Source organism: Ceratotherium simum, chromosome 3, assembly GCF_057802395.1.
Source record: "Ceratotherium simum simum isolate JZ-2026a chromosome 3, ASM5780239v1, whole genome shotgun sequence".
Classification (NCBI taxonomy): domain Eukaryota; kingdom Metazoa; phylum Chordata; class Mammalia; order Perissodactyla; family Rhinocerotidae; genus Ceratotherium; species Ceratotherium simum.
In genome coordinates this window covers 85,219,506-85,236,499 of record NC_141902.1, presented here as the reverse complement: position 1 = coordinate 85,236,499, position 16,994 = coordinate 85,219,506, and positions in this window count along the sequence as shown.

Below are 16,994 nucleotides of genomic sequence, written 5' to 3'. Positions count from 1 at the left end.
TATATTTACATTAAGAGCCAATTTTTAATCAAACTTATGGGAGAACCTAACAATTCCTTTTAGCATTATTCTATGGGAAAATCTATCCAAGTTTCAGTAAGTGATTTATACCCAAGTTGCAATATGTAGACTACTGTAAACTGAAATGGACAAGGGACAATTCCTGGCCCTTAATTTTCTGATTCCCGGCCCTTGATTGTGTTATTTCAAGAGCAGTCTGCCATGATATCTTGGACTGCCTCACTTTTTAACTACTACCACACTATTCCTCATCAATTTCCTGGAAACTGTAAGGACTACCAAGACCTGTTCCTGTTTTGTTTGGTTATTAAATTGGTCATTGGGGTACAACTATATTTCAAACTATTTCTGTAAGAACAGTATCTCAAATTCCCAATGTTATTTTGCATTTGATTTCTAATTTCCAGAATATGTGCTTAATTTATGGTCATCTGCAAAAGGTGGAAAACAATTTCTTGGCTTCAAGCTCAGATTGCTTGGCACCACGTTGTTCAGACAAGATGGCAGGACGAGGTCCCTGTGAGACACAGCTCCACAAGCCCCTCCAGGCAGACGTTCAGCCGCTGGGACTTGGGAGTGACCCAGGGCACAGACAGCCCTTTCCCTAGTCTTATCCAAAAAAAAAGTAAATAAAATATGTGTTGTATATATAAATATATGCACATATATGTGCATGTGTATACACACACGTCTAATTTGTATAATGTTTTTATATATGTATAAATACATAAATATATATTATATATGTATAAATTTAAAATGTCTCCTGATTTCCTATTTGATTAAAATCTAGAGGCAATACTATCTTTACTTCTGCATTAATTGTCCCCCAAAGCAAATGAGAAGTAACAGCATAATAACCATTTCTTTAAAGGAAAAAAAAAAAACGCCTTTTGCCATTTATTCTAAAACACTTCGTTAATTTATCACCAAAGTTATAGTCTCACACTCACCAATATCTTTTCCACTGTACTTTTCAACAGATGATTTCTTGTACATTGCAGAATGTTGCAGATTCCCAGGCAATGTCCCAAGAGAGCAGGACACTTGTGGTACCTGGTATTTGGCTCCACAGACTAGATGGAGTGTGTGAGGAAAAGGACGTCTCTATTTGCCTTTGTCTTTAAGGAAGTGAGTAACTGTCTCTCTCCTTGCCTATTCCCTCCATGGAGAATTTACTGGCCCAAATTTTTAAAAAACCTCCTACCACACTCCCATTTTCTGTAAGTGCAATTAGTTGCAGGTACAAAATTTGGAGCAAAGAGGCCTCTTGTGGCCTGTTGTGCCTGCAGTTATCCAACTGTGGCTGCAGTTTTTCAGTGCACAACTGATTGCACCCACAAAAAGACAGGCTCAACTCTGAAAATGGGTCCTTTAAGACAGTTGGGGGATTGCATGCCTCCGGTTGGCAAATTGCAATCTTTTATAGAGGCACAGCTATCTCTTCGGCTCATATTGCAAGTCTGAAATCCAGGTTAGGCATCTCGGGTGAGGAAGAGGCTCCCCTTGGAAAGCAGGTAGAGGCCCCCACTCCGCCCCTCTCCCAGTTTCACCTTGAGCTACTCGTGGACTGCGCATTAGTATTCAGCATTCCTGACTCCATCTTCTGCTTAGTTCAGCAGTCACTCTCCAAAAGGGTTTGAAGAGAGAAGCTCAGTCACACTGTCAATATAACAATTTAACCAACTCTAAATTTGCTTTAAAGAGACAGCTACAAAGATTGACTTTTGCAAAGTGACTCCACCATGCAGCCAAAGACGTCCATTTGCTCCCGACTGTTATTAACTGTGTCACTGAGTACATAAGAAAGGGTTTTGAAGGAATTCCAGTGTGAATCCACTAATTCAATAATCCAATAACATAAATTCAAGTAATGGATATTATTACTATGTTCAAAACACTCTCACAACTTTTATATCTCTTGCTCAAACAGACAGAGCATGCGTCGTGAGAGGCTCCTGATGAAATAATAAAACCCAATTCTCATCTAGAAAAAAGAATCATTATAGGAGGATGGTAATTTACTTTATATGACCTTCAATTGATTATTCTGTGGCTGCTACACAAATATCACAGGAGCTATTGATCGTAAAACCTACCAAATAGATCTCTAATAGCTTTTACTGGGCAGAAATAATTATGCTTGCACTGTGGTCAAACACACATAAACCAGTGTGGAGGTATTAATGTATGGGATTATTACCCATCTGTCTGCGAGGTATGGAGAAGACCCTTCATGGGAACACAGTATGTCTAAGCCCCATGAAAACTCAATATCTGAGCCAACAATTACAGCCAGTTACACTGAAAAATTGATTACTGTAACTAAAAGCTAGAGCTGGAAAGCAGAGGCTGCAGCCTGCTTAATAAAAGCAAAATGATAACGAGAGAAATCCTAATTGAGGGGGAGTCCTGCTGCAGTGGCTGCGTGGACGCAGAAATTGAATTTCCCTGTGGTGCTGGCAGCAGAGTAACTTTTCAGAGTCAAGGGCTTTCTATCCAGCCCAGATCAAGATCAATGATCAACACCGGTAAAAGGTCAGGGTGTCTACTCAAAGAACAGATCATCTATCTCTCAAGGAAAAGTGTACAACATAATCCAGAAATGCGGCCCTGCTGGCAGCGGAGAGCGAGAAAAACCCAGGCAAAGAGAAACTCCAGTTCCACTTTGGTGAACAGGAAGAATGCTCTGCTCACATCACAAGTGCAGCCAGACCAGCGGGCGATGCGCGGCCGCTCAGGTAGGCCTGAAGCAGACGATCAAAAGCCATCAGCTGAAGGAGGAACTTCTCGAAGTTCTTAGAAAAATATTTTAAGCTTCAAAATTCTTTAGCAAGTCTATCACTTGGCCTCCATCCCTCCCCAACTCTCAAGCCAGTATTTTAAATAATAATGAAAACATAAATGCATCAATAGCAAAAAAAAAATTGCTATCAAGGTATTAAAATGAGGAGTGACACACTTTTAGCACGTAGAATCAATAGACCAGAATTGTAATAGGAGTGAGTGATGGATGAGGGGAAAAAAGAAAGAGAGACTTTGTTTCCCCAGTGTGGGCTCTGTGTGTGTGTGCTTGAGGGGAGAGTAAAGGGTGAAGGAGGGGGGATAATTGTATCCCATGAAACAGAACAGAATAATATCCCATGAATCCATTCATGTATCCCATGAAACAGAACAGAATTGGAATGTGCAGCTGGAGGGCTGCACATTCCAATGGCTGGAAAGGTTTTCCAAAGTGCTTATGTTCAGACCACACCCCAGACCAGCATGTTGCTCTAGGCCTTGGTATTTTCTTAAAAACCCCCTAAGTGAGTCTCATATGAAGCCAGGTTTGAGAACCACTGACTTTGAGGAGAGACTCTTAGCCATGGGAGGTCTCTAACAGATGAGGAACCTGGAGCTTCCCATGTTCAGCCCTCCTCCTGCAGCAACATGGCTCACATGTTCCTTTCTCTTCCTTCTCCGCGTTATCGGTTCCAGTTGTTAAAGGCAGGAAAACTGGAGTCACTGCTCTCTCTTTGTCATGATTTATGATTCAGAAGCAAGACAGGGGTGGAGGGTTGGGGATGATGCTTGCTGCTTTGGTTGCTGAGTTTTTTTTTTTCTTTTAAAGAAATATGCTTTTCTCAGAAACCTTGAAGCCTTGAAGCCACAAGCAGGGCTGTCTGTTTTTTCCAAGGCCTTGCCTGGACATAATTGCCATCTACATAGACACACTCTTGGAACATATAAGGGGGAGGGCCAAGGATTCTGCTTGTCCTCAGTTCTTCTCAAATTACGTGATAGAGTAGATGTTTTGGATCCTTTAAACCAGAAAGAGTTACGGAGTTCAGTTATAAAATCCATAACATGTTAGCAGGACTGATCGTAGCTGCCTCCACAGAAGAGCCAGGGAACTCAGCACCACCGATAAAAGCAAGGTGGTTGCACAACAGTTTGCATTTTTGGAAAATGAAGAATTCCCTGTGGTTTGGGATTCTGCTCTTTTTTTGAATTGTTACAATCTGTATTTACGGCCCTTGAGATCTAGGTTAGCTTTTGTTTGGGGTAGTTTTTGCATCCTATGGAGACTAGTTATTAGCGTTGTGTTAATATTGTTCACTTAGGTCTCGGGGGAATACTGCCTGAAGTACGCACAGGCCATGGCGAATTCAGACTTGGCTTGCCAACTCAATCATGGGTTCATACTATCAAAGAAACAGACCAGAAGCAACGAATTCTATCACTAAAATGTGTTCTCACTTACTCTTCCCTTCCAAAGGTAAGCATCATAATTCTTCCACGTTGCAGAGACGAAACCCAGTGAGGGCCCTTGCGTCCACGCACACGGGTGGCAGACCAATCCAAAGCAGGCGTGTGTATTAAGGGAGAACGTGTTCTCCCACGTTCATGCCGGCGCCCTGGCCGCCAGCGGCGGGCTCAGCGCAGACACCGTCCCTGTCACCCGAGCGTACCTGTCGGTTCTGGCCTTGGAGAACGCAGGGCCTTGCAAGGGCAGCGCCAGCCCGCGGGGCGAGGCGCGGAGAGCGGAGGGAAGCGGCGGGCTGTCCCGCAGGTGCGGCCCCACCTGCCGCCGGATTGGCCGCGGCGGCGGCGCTTGGCGGGAGGAGGGCGGATGATGGATGGCCTGTCTGCGGGCCGGGGTCCGAGCAGCTGGGGGCCCGCGAATGTAAATACGAGCGCGCTCCGCGCCGCCCTGCACCGAGCCCCGGGAGCAAGATGCCTGCACAAAAGGACCGCGCTTGGAATGTTTAGATTTTAAAGATTAGTTTCTATTATATCTCTGTGGGAGAAAGGAAAACGCACTATGGGAAAGTGGAGGGCGAAGAACTTCGCATAATTTAGGACTGATGTTTGACAAATCATTTCGCCATCAGAACAATCCCTAAGCCTCCCTTCCCAAATTGCAAACAGTTTATAACTCCTATTTGTCATTTATGTGCGTGATGCCCTATCAGTATCTGAGAAACAATATGAAATCAGACCTGAACGGTTGCATTCTCTTATCTCAGGCAACGTTAAAATCATTGAAAATAGGTTTTAAAAAATGGGGGAGGCGAGACAGTACCCTTTAGATGGTCTATGCAAGATAAAAACGTAAGACAATTGGTTATTGAATACCAAGAAAACTTTATTTCAAAAAGAATAAAATAAAATGTTCTAGAGCTATATTTTGCACATTAGAATGTGTAAAATTTTCATAATTTGTCTAGCTTTTAAGTATTTAAAAGTCATGAGCAATTTGAATATATTTTGTTTATCCTTGCAAAAAGATGACAGTACATGGTTTTAGGCAATCGACTTAAGAAGTGTCCTGTTTCAAACTCATTAGGTTGAGAGTAGGGATCGAAGCAGACAGACAGATAACAGGAAAAAATATGTCGTGAACCACCATGGAAATGGGGCTGGTAGCGAGCTATTGTATCATCTGGGCTCTTCATTGGCAACTGAAGGACGGGTCCCTTCACTGCTAGTGTTTCCTCCCGTACCAGCCGCAGCGCTGAAGGTAATAACATCTCTTGTCAAGAATAAGTCAGTGCTGCCTGGACGCTGATTCATTTACCTCTGAGAGCAAAATAGTTTAGAGAAAACGGTGGGATATTTTTCATATGAGGAAAATGTTATTCTGTCTAATTGTGCTTTAGAATACCCAACATCCCCTTCTGTCCTAGTCACTACCACCAAGAAAACGAAAGCCATGTTCAAAAGAGCAATGAGAGAGACTGAATCATGTGACAAAGGTGTATTTTATTTCATTGTGGTTGAAAAGTGAGTGTGGGGGGGAGAAAGAACTTAGCTACCTGCGTTTCTCTTTTACATACCATATGTTAGTAGTGTAACAGTAGGTTTAGAAAACAGAAGATTTTTTGAAGAAACCTAATCCGTCAGCCTAGTACTGATAACATATACCAAAAAAATAAAAAAGCACACGAAATTAAATTCATGTTATTTTTCTTTCTAGAATTATTTTTATGTATGCTTAAATACTTATTGAAGTACATTTGAATCCTGTGGGGTTCCTTCATATAATATTATGTCAAAAAAACTTTAAAATTAGTAGATAGCCATTTTAATCAATTTTAATAACAGCATAATATTTCCTTAAGAGTATATATAATTTGATTAGCCATTTTCTCATTGCTGGATATTTAGATTGCTTCTAGGTTTCAGTAAAGTAAATAATACAGTAAGGAACATCTTATGGCAGAATTTCCATGTTTTAAATGATTGATTTCAAATAAATTTTTTAAATGGAATAAATAGGCCAATCTTTATGAACATTTTGATAGTTTTTACAATAGCTTCCAAGCTGCTTTACAAAAATAAAAACAAAACAGGAAATGTAGCATTCCGTCTTACCAGTAGAAAAATATTGGATCACCTATTTGACAGTATGCTCAGTATTATTGAGAATATTAATAAAAATATTTGGTATTATAGCAGGTGAGATTATTTCCTTTATTTTCATTTTCCTTGATTATTAGTGAAGTTGTCCTTTTGTTCCTTTTTTTAAAAATTGGCTTTGCTTCTCCTGTTTTGAATTTTTGATTCCCCTTTGTTTAATTATTGAGGTACCTCTGAAGTCAACATAAAAATAAAATAACATTTTTACAAATCACTTTTTCGTGGTGTTAATTTTGAACTAGAGTAGTAACCTTTGGTTTAAATAATTACATCAGGAAATCCTCGACAAAATTGGGCTAAGATGCAGTTTGAAATGATCTATTGAATTTAGGTTTCCAGCAAGCTTCTGCTTTCCCTCCGTTGTGGCACGTGAAATGATATTATCATCTGTGAAATTACTCTGGAAACTTAAGGTACTTTATAGCAAATCATATTCTCACATTAGGAAACTCAGCATCGTTGATCCTTGCACTAGCTTTCTTTCTAGTCTAAAAATTTGTGTTGTTTTCTTAAGCTGTGATGTGGTCGTTTAAAAATGCCTTTCTGCGTTTCGGCACCTTCCGCAAGTGCACCAGTGCCCAGTAAATAAAGTAGCAGCCCATGTCCCTTTTAGCAAAAGCTATATATCTGTTCAGACTTGTAATTTGCTCCGTTTATATCCTTTGCCCTTGAACTCTGGTTATTAACGCAATGTTTCTCCAAATGATGCCATATAACTCTGCTCTGAGCACATTCACGGTGACACCACGCAAGCATTCCGAGGGCCAGGGCCGGCGGAGGAAGGGAAGAAATGATGGCTGAATGGTGGGAGTCTAGTGAATTACTCAAAATGGAGCGGCTGTAAAACTAGGACTGTTAACATTCAAATTGAGACAAGACCAGAGCCAGACTTTGCTAATATTCCGAGGTCTGGTTGGAAAGCAATTTAGCAAAGTAGCTTTGATTAAAAAAGAAACAGCCAGAACATTTCTCCCAAGAAAGGAACTAAAAACCCATCAAAGGATTTGAGGCAGGTGTCCTAATTATACATTTAAAAAAATTATTTGAGGTGGGTTTGGGGTGGGGTTTTGTTCTGTTATGAAAAGCAGATTGTATATGTAGTGAAACTAAAGACCAAATTTCTTTGTGTAAACTGTAATGAAATATACCAATTTTATGTTGCAAGCAGTTTGCATCATATGTCTTCTATAAGATAACTAAGCATTGACTGGGTTTAATATTGTTTTTATTTTAAAAATAAAAATTTACTAATTAATATTGTGTGCAAATTTGGACAGGGAATGGAACGGGTCACCGTCTACAATATCTGTGAAGGGAATGTACTGATTAACCAAGTTAATAATTTAGGTATGATCACCGAGACTGTGCGAAATCTACTTTGGAACGGAAATTGTTCTCCCACATTTTAGAAAAGGGCATTTACAACAAGGTCCATTTCTTTTGAAATGAGAAAGTCATACCTATGGAATAATATACCCAAGGAAGAGCTTGTCCAAGTTAGCCTGTTTTGAAATGTTGTATTTGTTTCAAAATAATGTTTTAAAAACTTTTATTTTGTCAAAGCTCTCTATTTGTATAGATTTTAATAGATTCATATTGAAATGACTGCAAAAGTTCTCTGTTTTTTTTTTTTTTTTGGCATTTTACCTTGAAGCACATTGTTCACAGCAATGAGATTTCATTTCTACACCTCTTTCCCTAAATCCTAGGCTATGCATAATGCAGTTCATGCAAAAATGTTAATGAGAATGCGAAAATAATATACCATCAAATATTGAATTTTATGCTGAAACATAAGCTGCCATGAAACCTCTGGGCACACTTCTGTATTCTTAGTACTCACTGTGCACCTTTAGAAAAAAGTAAAGAAAGAAGCACTTCTAACTGCTCCAATTGACTACATTATAATTTTTTTTAAATACACAAAACATGATTGGCGTACATTTCCATGTTCAAATACACATGTGAATATTGCCAATAGAAAATAAATAAGCTGTAGGTTCCCAAAAACACCAAACAACCTCTTAAAGTGTTAGCTACTCCCATTTTGGTATTATTTCCGGAGGAAAATGAATTCAAGGAAAAGGAAAACAGTCTTTTCATGGATGTGGAGCCCTCCGTTTTCTTCCTATTCTTTCTCTAATCAACTGCACCTAAACTGAAGGAGGTTTTTCACCTCTAATTAAAGAGATCGATCTAGTGATCTTAATTTGAGAACATGGTTTGGCTAAGGAAAATAACAACATAGATAAGGGAATTTTATTTTTTTCTGAGAATTTTAGAATCTCCTACTTACTGGATGAGCAGACTCATGAGGCAGACACCTTGGTTACATCATCCCTCTCTGAATCCCCACATGATGGGTACCTGATGCACGTCTCCAAGCTACTTACTGAATTAAATGTATAAATGAATGCAGTTGATGCTTATTGTTGTACATTTGACTGAAATGTAGAAATTATGGGCTTTATAATATTAAGTGATTTTAATTAAAGTAATCTTGTGTTATGAGTTCCTACTCCTAAAACCTCAAAATGTTTCTTTTTATATATTCCGTTCAGGTAATTATGATTCTATTGTGCTAGTAAAACCAAATGTGAAGAACTTGGTTCATACACTTTTTTCCATTGTCTGGGCTAACTGATTGCTAAAATGCGTAGGAGACCTAAAACTGGGTCCGGTGTTAGATGTATATATTTTACCCAATTGCGAAGGGAAGTTATATTTTTGGTGCAGAGCATGTGTTTTATTCTTGATAGAATGAGAATATAGCTTATTAAAAATTCTGAACGTCTTGAATTTTAATGATTCTCCGCAGACTAAACTTTGGATTTTCTACCTTGTTCTCCTAAATAAAATACATTTATATGTAATGCAGATTATATCCAGTATAGTTATACCAACCACAGTTTCAAACATTTAGTTCCAAAATGTTAACAATATCCATCCCTAATTCTGCCTTTCATCCCATTTCCCTTTTCCAGCATTTTTATTGTATTCTTTCAGAATTCACTTCCTTATCTGTAAGTAACACGCTTGTACCAATTGCTACTTCTTAACATCTTTTCTTCTTTTGCTTTTTCTTTTTCTTTCTTTTCAGTATTAGCATTATTTTAGTTTGGGGAATTATCTACTGACCTTCCACCAAGGATGATGAAGATTTGTCTGTCTTTACTATCCCTGCCCTCAACTATACCTATGTTCTTATTTTCTTAATACAGTTATATTGTAATTTTTTTTAAATAATATGCGGTGTGCATTGTCACTAATAAATTCTACTGAGGGCTGTGCTAGGGAATAAACAATCTTTTTTTGCGCAATTTCTGTTTTCCCTGGTGTTAACAGTTGTTTTAATTTGACGGGGTTTTTTTCCCTTTTATTTAGCTTTTTACGTAGTTGCCACTAAGTCATCACTAAACTCTCTGCCAATCTCTGAATCTGCTTTCAAGATGTTCATATACTTCTGTTACTCTATCAAGGCTTTCTCTGAAACATCTTTTCAGAACCTTCTGGCCTACCTCCCTCTAGACTAGCTGCCCTTCTTGTCTCGGTACAGCCATCATTCTGGGTGCTCCCTTCGCAACTATCCTGTTCTGAGACACTTGCACTGTCTCCTATGTTGGGTCTCCTATTTTCTGTATCCCTTTTCTTTCTCTTTCTTAGTTTAGTCTCTCATGTATGTGGAGCCCATCCTTCAATGGCTGGCTATAAAAAGATGCGGGAGACTTCACAGTCTAAAAATGTTCTTGTTTTACACACCTTGTTTACTGGTAGTCTGGCTTGGACTGGAACTCTAGGGTGGAAAATCTTTTCCTTTCAAGTTTTACAGATATCTTTATCCAGAAGTCAGCTTTTTTTAAATACAAATAGATGGTACTGTGGTTAGGATAATCTATTAAAGTGGAAAGGAAAGACCTTTACATAGAACTCAAAAGAAGAGTTTGATTATTTTATTTGTGATTATAAAGTACTTTGCAGTTTTTGAAAATTTTCAGTTAGAAATGCTACAGTCCTATAATTTACAATTTTCCACCTTTCTAGAAGATGCTAATTATGCATACCACATGTCCTAGTGTTTTCTTAAGATTACTTCAATATTTATATTGTTTAAATGCTATTTCGAAGTAACATATTATTAATTATTTCAGCAATCGATTATTCCCAACATTGGTGGAGAATGGCTGACTATAAAGTGAAATAGGCTGAATGTATGATGCAGAATTGAGTTCTACATTGGCCAACAAAGCAAACGGTGCCACGCATTAAAGAAGATTAATTTCTATTATGAGATTATTGAAGGGTGAAAATTAAAATAGGAGAAATAGATTATAGAAGAGTTATATTCAACGACGTAAGATTTAATTAAAGTAAGTTATTCCAAATTCTACTTGCATATGCAAACTCTAATAAACTGAGTGCTAGGCCTTAAACACTTTCATAAAACCTTAAAATCTACTGCTCAGCATCGAAATATTGAGGGAACTATTCTTCTTAATATGTGATTCTCTGCATTGTATTTGAATAAACATTCTACCTTTACAGTGATTTATTGAATTAATGTCGACAAATTCTAATTAACCAGAAAACTGGTAGATATGTAAGAATGCTGCATAATATCATTGCTTCCAGGAATTGTACACAGTGAAGTAAAAATCAGAGCAGATATAAAATAAGATTTAAAAAATATTACCAACTTTAATATCATTCTCATAAGCTTCACAAGTCCAGTGCAATATATTTCAGGCCTGTGAAGGTCAATACAAAATGACAGATTGAAATACTGTACGTGACTTGCAAAAGTCAATTTTAGGCAAGCTGTTTTCCAAGACTTAAATTAAATTAAAGCATACTTTGCATCAGACATTTTTATTTTAACTGGATTGTGGCCTCGTTTTCAAAGAATATCACTTTTATCCCTGGTTGTCAAATAGATATTACCATTGTGAAAATGAGCTTGATAGCATGAGGAAAATACTGATTAAGTGCTGGCCCTGTTCTTTGAAGAAATGACTTTTTATCGTTGGAAATAAAATGCCAAGGGTTTTTCTCATAATTTGCAGCTTCTTCCTGAGGTTCTAATTGATAGAGAGAGTAAGTCCTAGTGTTTATGAACATAAGATTTGAGCCCAGACACAGTTCGGTTCAAATCCCATGTCTGCCACTTATTAGAAAGCTACTTCACCTATCTGCGGTAACTGGTTACTTCACGTGTGAAGTGGGGATAATAACTAGTGTTTGTCAGAATTCAGCTAAGGCATGTAGCACAGTGCCTGGCTCAGAGGGAGCAGGCACATAATCTAGGAGTCATTGTTGCTATTGATGATTTTATCATTGGTCTCACATCTGTATTATTGTTTTTTATTATATTTTTTATTATTAACCTTCCTACCAACTGGCATTATAATTTTAGTGCTCTCGGTTTTGTATACTAATAATGTTAGAAAGGAAGATCCTGAAATGACATATTTTTTGACCGGAACAAATTTACCCTAGGCATGGGTCTCGAGCGTTTTGCCCATTCAAGAGCCCTCATCACCTGATGGTAGACACTTCCAAAGGCTGCAAATTTCACTTCTGTGAGCTTTCTCTGGATGAAGCTGATTTAGAGAGGAGCCCTTGCCTTTTATCCTTATTGGTTAGTTCTGTTTCTCCTCCTTCCCTTTATAGGGTCTGCCATCATTGCTGCCGAGGAGAAGCCAACTAGACATGGGCTGCAGCCCTATCTGGCCGCCATGACTCCTTAAGTCCATCCCTCTGGTATTGTCAGGGTGCTGGTCATATGTCCTGTCATTGCAGGAGTCATACTGAGATGGATGGACTGAATCAAATCCATCAGTCCTGCCTATTTCAGCCACATTGCTTCAGGCTGGATCTACGCTCATTAAGCATAAAATAAAGGGAAATTTTGGTCACATTTTGTTAAACGCTTTTTCACTTTGTTAGTTGTTAGAATAAAGAAATTTTTCCCTAGCAGTCTCCTAAAGTGACCAATGAGGTTTCTTGTTTTTAAGGTTTTCTTTTTTTAAGCGCCACCATGAACTTGTAGACTTTTATATAATTGGTGTTTTAATCCAGTTATCGGTCACTAAAACACAAAAACATATTTATCACTAATCATAACACATAAAAATGTGTAATACAAATGTATATCTTAATGAATTTTGAGGCATATATAACTCACAATTGTATATAACTTTGTCAAACACCCCCAATGTCCTCCACAGTTCCCTTGTCCACGAAGAGTAATACAAGTTTCATTTACATTTATTTATGTAGAAAGAAAAGCTAGATAATTTGGACCTTCAAACCATCGGGTCCAGATATTTGAGTGTATCTTCAGTCGTCTGAACACCTCAGGGAGTGGAGGAGGACAGAGCTTGGCAGAACAGGCTGGGTGTCCACACGAGTGCTGGCAAATCCCTCCACACCGCTGGGGGAACAGGAGGTTGGAGGGAACCAGCCACAGGCCAGAGGTGGGGACCAGCTTTCCCTCTCTCCCCAGTTCTGGAGGAGGAGATTTCAAAATAATGGGAATAGCAGATACCAGTTTACTTTTTTTTTTAAGACTTTATGTTTTAGAGCAGGTTTAGGTTTACGACAAAATTGAGAGGAAGATACAGAAATTTCCCGTATACCCCCTACCCCAACACAGTGCATTGCCTCTCCCATTATCAACATCACTCAACAGAGTGGGACATTTGTTACCAAGGGTGAACATACACTGACACATCACAATCACTCCAAGTCCGTAGTTTACCTGAAGGTTCGTACTTGATGTACATTCTATGGGTTTGGACAAATCTATAAGGCTATATATCCATTGTTATAATATCATACAGAGTATTTTCACTGCCCGAAGAATGCTCTTGCATTCTTCATTCTTCACCTCTCTTACCCATCCCCACCCCTGGCAACCCCTGATCTTTTTATTGTCTCCATGATGTTGCCTTTTCCCAAATGTTATATGGTTGGACTCATACAGCAAGTAGCCTTTTTTGATTGGCTTCTTTCGCTTAGTAATATGCATTTAAAGTTCCTCAATGTCATTTCATAGCTTGATGGATCATTTCTTTTTAGTGCTGAATAATAGTCCACTGTCTGGATGTGCCATAGTTTATTTATCCATTTGCCTACTGAAGGATATCTTGTTTGCTTCCAGTTCTGGCAATTATGAATAAAGCTGCTCTAAACATCCACATGCAGGTTTTTGTGTGGACATAAGTTTCCACCTCCTTTGGGTAAACACCAAGGAGCAGAACTGCCGGATCATACTTACCAGACTAGGCTTAGTTTTGTAAGAAACTTTCAAAGTGTCTTCCAAAGTGACTGTGCCATTTTGCATTCCAGCAATGGATGAGGGTTCCTGTTGCTCCACATCCTTGACAGCATTTGGTGTTGTCAGTGTTCTAGGTTTTGGTCATTCTAGTAGATATGTAGTAAAATCTCATTGTTGTTTTAATGTATGTTTCCCTGATGACATATGATGTGAAGCATCTTTTTATATACATATTTGCCATCTGTATATTTTCTTTGGTTAGGTGTCTGTTAACATCTTTGGCCAAGTTTTTAATTAGGTTGTTTGTCTTCTTATTGTTGAGTTATAAGAATCCTTTGTATATTTTGAATAATAGTCCTTCATCAGATGTGTCTTTTCAAATATTTTCTCCAAAGATGTGGCTTGTTTTATAATTCCCCTGATACTGCCTTTTGTAGAGCAGGAGTTTTTATTTTTAGTGAGGTCCAGCTTACCAATGATGTATTTCATGGATTGCGTCTTTGATGGTGTGTCTAAAAAGGCATCATGATGCCCACGGTCGTCTAGATTTTCTCCTATGTTATTTTCTAGGAGTTTTGTAGTTTTGCATTTTACATTTAGGTCTATGATCCATTTTGAGTTAATTTTCATGAAGAGTATAAGATCTGTATCTAGATTCATGATTTTTCATGTGGATGTCTAGGTGTTCCAGCACAATTTGTTGAAGAGACTATCTTTGCTCCATTTTATTGCCTTTGCTCCTTTGTCAAAGATCAATTGACTATATTTGTGTGGGTCTATTTCTGGGCTTTCTATTCTGTTCCATTGATCTATGTGTCTATTCTTTCACCAATACCACCCTATATTGATTATTGTAGTTTATCGTAAGTCTTGAGGGTGGGTAATGCCAGTCCTCCCACTTTGTTCTTCTGCTTCAATACTGTGTTGGCTCTTCTGGGTTTTTTGCCTCTCCATATAAACTTTAGAATCAATTTGTAAATTTCCACAATGTAACTTGCTGGAATTTTGATTGAAATTGCATTGAATCTGTAGATCAAGTTCAGAACTGACATTTTGACAATATTGAGTCTTTCTATCCATGAATATGGAATAACTTTCCATTTATATAGTTCTTTGATTTTGTTCATCAGCATTTTGAGTTTTCCTTATATTGATTTTGTACATATTTTGTTAGATTTATACCTATGTATTTCATTTTAGGGGGTGCTGATGTAAATAGTATTGTATTTTTAACTTAAAATTCCAGTTGTTTATTTTTGGTATATAGGAAAACAATAGACTTTTGTATATTGACCTTGTATTCTGCAACCTTGCTATAATTGCTTATTAGTTCTAGGACAGGTTTTTTTGGTCAACTCTTTCAGATTTTCTACTAGATGATGTTTTCTGCAAACAATGACAGTGTTGTCTTCCTTCCCACCTGCATATCTTTTATTTCCTCTTCTTGATTTATTGAATTAACAAGGACTTCTAACATGATGTTGAAAATGAGTGGTGAGCGGGGACATCCTTGCTTTGTACCTGATCTTAGTAGGAAAGCTTTGAGTTTCTCACCATTAAGTATGATGTTAGCTGTAGCTTTTTTGCAGATAGTCTTCATCGAGTTGAGAAAGTTCCCCTCTATTCCTAGCTTACTGAGAGTTTGTATCAACACCCATGAATGGGTGTTGAATTTTGTCAAATGGTTTTTCAATGTGATCATGTGATTTTTCTTTTTTAACCTGCTGATGTGATTAATAGGTTTCAACTTTTAATTTTTTGAGGTTTCCTCAACACTTTATTTTTCTTTCCAATGTAATTGAAATATAATTGACATATAGCATTCTGTAAGTTTATGGTGTACAGCCTGATGATTTGGTACATGTATATATTGCAAAATGATTACCACAATAAGGTTAGTTAACACATCCATTACCTCACATAATTACAATTTTTGAGTGTATGTGGTAAGAACACTTAAGATCTACTGTCTTAGCAACTTTTAAGCATATAATATAGTATTGTTAACTATAGTCACCATGCTGTACATTTGATCACCAGAACTTATTCGTCTTCTAATTAGAAGTTTGATCTTTTGACCAACATCTCACCATCCCTCCCCTCTCCCTCTAGCCCCTGTCAACCCCTATTCTACTCTTCGTTTCTATGAGTTTGGCTTTTCTTTAGATTCTCTGTGTCAGAGAGATCATACAGAACTTGTCTTTGTCTGACTTGTTTCACTAGGTATAATGGCCTCAGGATCCCTGCATGTGATTGCAAATGCCAGAATTTCCTTCTTTTTATGGCTGAATAATATTCCACTGTGTGTATGTGTGTATTTATAGAGAGAGAAAGAGAGACAGTTAAGTTGTTTCCATGTCTTGGCTATTGTAAAATAGGATGCAGTGAACGTGGAGGTGCATATATTTCTTTGAGACAGTGATTTTATTTCCTCCAGATATATACCTAAAAGTGGGATTGCTGGATCATGTGGTATTTCTATTTTTAATTTTTTGAGGAACCTCCATACTGTTTTCCATAGTTGTTGTACCAATTTACATTCCCAACAACAGTGCACTAGGGTCCCCTTTTCTCTACATTCACTCCAACACTTATCTCTTATCTTCTTGATAATAGCCATTCTAACAGGTATGAGGTGATATCTTATTGTGGTTTTGATTTGCATTTACTTGATGATTTGTAGTGTTAAGTATCTTTTCATATATCTGTTGTCCATTTGTATATCTTCTTTGGAAAAATATCTATTCAGGTTCTCTGCCCACTTTTAAATCAGATTATTTGTTTTTTTTGCTATTGAGTTGTGTGAGTTCCCTATATGTTTTGGATATTAATACTTATCTGATATTTGGTTTGCAAATATTTTCTCCTGTTCCATAGACTGCCTCTTCATTCTGTTGATTGTTTCTTTGGCTGTGCAGGAACGTTAATTTGATGTAGTCCCATTCGTTTATTTTTGCCTTTGTTGCTTGTGCTTTTGGTGTCACATCCAAAAAATTGTCACCCACATCAAATGTCAAGGAGTTTTTCTCTGTGTTTTCTTCTAAGAATTTTACAGGTTTAGGTCTTACATTTAAGTTTTAATCCGTTTCAAGTTAATTTTTGTGAGTGGTGTAAGATAGGGGTCCAATTTCATTCTTTTGCATGTGAATACTCAGTTTTCCCAGCATCAGTTATTGAAGAGACTATTTTTTCCCTATTGAGTATTCTTGGTTACCTTGCCAAATATTAATTGACCATATATTTGGTTTATTTCTGTACTCTCTGTTCTATTCCACTGGTCTGTGTATGTGTG